A 5,121-nucleotide genomic window follows, 5' to 3' on the forward strand; every position below is an offset into this window, starting at 1 on the left:
GTGCTGAACGTTGGGAAAGGCCTCTGCTTGGCTGCATGGTTAAGGGGTGGGGCAGACAGTCTGGCTCCAAATCTAGGCTCCACCCTGTATCAGCTGTTTGACTTCTTTGTGCCTCAGTTCCTCATCTGTAAAATGAGGATAAGAATAATGTCTATTTAATGGTGTCAAGGTTAAGGCCCAGAGCAATGCCAATGGTTGTTAGCTGAGTGGGACTTGGCAGGGCAAGATTTAAACAGAGAGAACAGAGGGCAGAAAGGGTATGGAGCTGGTACCAACGGTGGAGCCAGACGGAGGGGAGGATTTGAGAAATCTTTTGCTGACTAGGTAGGACCTGGTAGAGACAAAAAGAGATCATTCATTTGACCAAAATAAAAATACTAACCAGGCTGCTGTCATGTGGTCCAGCACTGTGCTGGACACTCTGGGTGGCAGGGAGAGTGGGAATTGCAGGGATGATAGCACCACTGTGTATGTGCAGGATGAAGAAGCCCTATGCCATTCCAGGGAGATGAGAGTCTGTTTGGAGAGGTGTCTGGGAGTAGGTGGAGAACTCATGGCCTCGGTACCCACTGGCTGAGGATAACACAGGGGTAGGATGTCTGTGAGTTCCAGATGACAAGGTGCTTTGGAGAAAAAGCAGAAAATGGGAGAAATGTTGAGAGATGGGTAACCACCCCCCATATTCCTTCCCCCAGTCCAGAAAGCCAAAGCTGTTATAGTCATAGCTCAGAAATAGTTCTTCCAAGGCCCTTCCCAAGCTTGCTCATTACATCTTCCATATTTCACTTGGGTCTTTGGTAATTCACCATAGAGGGATGAAATAAAAGCAAGGTGAGCCCTAGAGACCCCACTGGTCCTTGGAAGATCCAGTGGCATGGCTTCTATTTAAGATGGAAAACTAAGCACCTGTGTTTACCTCCACTCCCTCCTGAGACCCCCATTAGAGTGAGAGTAAAGAAAAAAGGAAAGGTTCATCCTACAATTGAGAAGGTAACTCCTAGGCTGATAAACCTGGACTCTGGCCCCTAAAAAGGAGGCTTGAGAACCCTACAGGAGATCATGAGGGGTTTGAGGAAGTTTGGACCTACTCTCTGGTGAGGATGGAGCAGGTGGTTGTCATTTTCAGAGTCAGAATGCTGCAGAGGAGAGAATGCTGATGAAGGAGTTCCTGACATCCTGTTTGCAGGGAGGATCCAGTTAACCCCCAGTTCCTTTCCAGCCCACCAACCTGGGCAACCTTTATTATTCATTCAACACAAGTTAACTAAGCACCAGCTATATGCTAGGAACTGTCCCTGGCACTGGGGATATGATGTTGAATAAAGCAAAGTCCCTGCCATCCTGAGGCTCACAGTCAAATGAAGAAGTGCTACCCCGAAGAGTTAGGAGAACTTTTCCATTGCTATGAACAAAAGTTTTCTCTGTGTTTGATATCTGGGTCCTAGAGACTCTCTTTAATTAAATCTTCAAAGAAAATTCAAATCCAAACTCTTTTCCAGTACCTCCCCACCTGAGAATAGCGGTGGAACCTGAAAGGGTATGAAATTATGCGTGTCATTGGCAGACATGGCTGAAGTTGCCACTTCCTTGGATTGGTCCCTATGAACACCATGGACTTCCATTCTACTCTTCAGCTGCAAAAAGATCTGTGGCCCAGCCTATCTAAGCTTACCATGACCTGGCCCTACCGCGGGCTACAACCTGACCCATAACCCTGACTGACCAACAGCCTAAGCCTACCTGATCTCCCTAATTATGTCATTCACTCTAGATGCATATTGTGGTCAGCAGGGGCACTGGGTGAAGGGGTGAGGGCTCAGCTCTACCCTCTCCCATCCTCAGGACTGTAGAATTTATTACTCAGGGCTGGCCACCTCTCAGTGGTCACTGGTTAGGGTGTATGTGGGGAATGGACTTTTTTTTTTTTTCTGCAGGAAAGAGGTACTTCATAATCCATCCTCCCAGCCCCATCCCTATATCAAAGAGACTGGAGAGGACTTCAGGCCAGTTACGATTTGATTATTTATGCTAAGTTTTGCTTAAAATTAATGGAGTTAGAAGTTAGTGATTATATTTCGCATAACACTAGAAATGGTAGAGGCTGGGAATGGGAACCAATGGAATGATATTCCTACTCAGAACCTGGCGAGCAGCCCATTGCTCTGGGGACCCTTGGGTAGTTGTTTGGTTTGCAGCTGTGTTTGCCTCTGCTCGTGGAGATATTCTTTTGTTTCTTTATTTTTTTTTCTTCAGAGGAAATAAGCTGGGAAGCACGACATTGGACAAAGTTGGAAGACCCACCAGGGTGGAAAACTCAGAATGGGGCACAAATTAGTTATGGTATGGTTATGTAATAAACACCCCCATATTTCAGTGGCTTAGCACAGTGAAACTTTGTTTCTCATTTACTTAACATCCAATGTGAAAGTATCTGGCTGGGAAGCTCTCATGGACAACCATGGGGCAACTCAGGGATCCAGGCTCCTTCTAATGTGTGGCTCTACTCTCTCCTAGGGCCCTGGAGACCTCCTCTAGATTGTCTACGTCCAGTGGCCCAAAAAACAAAGGAGAAATGTGGAGGATTACGTAGGCATTTTAGGAGACAAACACAACACCTGTGTCCAAGCCTATGCCACCCCCCCCTTTAGATGCAAGGGGGAAGTGTGGTTCACCCAAGTGCCGAGGAAAAGGGAGTGGATTTCATGGCCACTGATTTGATGGCTATGCTGCAGGACAGCAAGAGTCCCAGGAATATTCGATTTAGGCATTAGTTAGGTAATGCTCAATGGATGGATTGTGAAAACAGCAGATAGATTGGCTGCTCTGAATCGTTGGCTAACACTCTATCCAGGCTCAGTGGACACTTCATGTGGTTGTTCCTTCCAGACCAGGCCCAACATTCACAATTCCAGCATAGCTCACTAAAAATTGGTTAGAGCTGGGAATGCCATTTGGGGTGAGCTGGTGACAATGACAATTTCAACTCACTTGGCTCAGGGAATGAAAAAGGAGAATTAAAGTGGGCAGCAGAGACTGCTTTATGCTTCATGGAGAGTAAGCAATCCCTCTCTAGTAGAATCCACCGAGTGTCAATGGGACTCTCTCACCTTCCTTTAGTAGTGCCTGAAATTCCACACTTATCTGGGTCTTCTAACTCCAAGAACCAGTGTTTTTCATTACATCACAAATTCTTTTACATCCTAGTGGAGGTGACATACAAGGTTACTATCTCCACTAGCCCCCGAGATCTGATTACCCAATGTGAGATGAGGAATTGGGACAAGTGGGGAAGATGTTCCATAGGGATATTCTGTGGTAATGAAAAGAAAGATGAGAAAGTTCTAGGGATAATCTTTGCTAATCTGATAAATTCTCTGACCCCTAAATAGAGCAGCAAATGCTTATGAAGGAGATTTCCTAACACACAATTAAAATAAGCCAGTCAACTCAGGGGAAGGGGCCAATAATCAACTCGAGAGGCTGGGCAGAGTTGCATGACTCCAATCCCAATTAGGGAAGCTGAGACAGCTCCTGCTAGGATATCAGCCTTCCAGCTCACAAACGAGATGGCCCGAAGCCATTTTCCATTTCCTTTCTTCTGGGCCCAGATTCAATCTCTGGAGAAGACAGTGAAGAAAGGAGGATTTCCTTTGATGATAATTCCTTGGAGGAATAGAAAGATGGAGAAAACAAAAAATCCCAAGTATTTCAGGAAAAAAATTAGGAGGTGAGGCTGGCCTCCCCACTTTAGTGTTCTCCAAGCCTTGTACTTGAGATGCTACCAATTCTCCCTTCCTTTCTCCATTGTGGGTCCATCATTTAATCTCTCTGATCCTCCATTTGTAAAATAGTGATAACTCTGTCCCACATGGGATTAAGTGTCTGCAGAAATCCCATTTACCTCCTCCTCTGGGTCCCCTTATCTTTGACTTATTCCTCTGTAGTGTTGTGCAATTTCATTCTTTACCTGTGATACCTGGAGGTAGTGACCTTGTTGGGCTTTTCAATGACTGTAACATATTTGTGTTTTTTTGCTCAGCAGTTAGTGCAGTGCTAGCCTCTTGAAGTTGCTCAGTGAATGTTTGTTGAATCAATGGATGACAGTATGAATCAACAAATGAAGAAATGAATGAAAGCACGACGGGACTCTGTATCTCTGAGTGTTACTGAAGGTTAGAGTAGATGTCTGTCCCAGAGTGCCAGCTGCTTGCAAGAGGTGACTAGGGATGGCTTTCACACATTCCAGGGAGCCTGGTCTGTCTAGGGCAGGAGTGGGTAACTTTCTCTCTTCTGACGGGCACTGGCAGGGAGCTGGGTTAGAGTCGTAGGTGCCCCTGATCCCAAAGAGGGAATAGGAGGTTCAGAATGTGCCCAACACATGCCTAGAGTTCTTGGCTTGGGCTGCTGTCCAGGGCCTCAGGCTTTTGAAGGCAGGTGGTCATTGGACACTGCAGGACCCAGCACAAGTTCTGATTTGGGGAGAGGGCTGCTCTGGGTTTGTATATCCATAGCAGGGGAGCACTGATGACTCACTCAGCTGACATCCATTTGAAATCACCTGGTTTCCCCAACTGGCCACCTTGAGAGTGTCAGAGATTATTTGAATAAAGGTTACAACCATATTTTTTTTTCCCATTTTCTCTTTATAAAACCAGAGGCTAAATGTTGGTATTTTATGATGGCCTCTTTGAATCCCTCCAGAGACCTATTCTTTGGTGGTTTAGTTGGGATCATAAGCTTGTATAGTGTGTTGAATGGTGGCCCCCCAATATATATGTCCACATCCTAATCCCTGGAACCTGTGCATGTTAGTTACATTATTTACAAAAAAGAGTCTTGGCAGATGTAATTAAGGATCTAAAGCTGAGGAGATCATCCTGGATTACCCAGGTGGACCCTAAATCCAAAGACAAGTATCCTGTAAGAGTGAGCCAGAGGGAGATGAGACACAGACACACAGAGGAGAAAACGATGTGAAGACAGGCAGAGATTGGAGTGATGTGACTGCAAGCCAAGGAATGCCAAGGATTGCCAGCAGCCACCAGATGCTGGAAGAGGCAAGGAATGGATTCTCCCCTAAAGACTTTGGAGGGAATGTGGCCCTGCCGACACCTTGAATTT

Source organism: Rhinolophus sinicus, linkage group LG13, assembly GCF_036562045.2.
Source record: "Rhinolophus sinicus isolate RSC01 linkage group LG13, ASM3656204v1, whole genome shotgun sequence".
Lineage (NCBI taxonomy): Eukaryota > Metazoa > Chordata > Mammalia > Chiroptera > Rhinolophidae > Rhinolophus > Rhinolophus sinicus.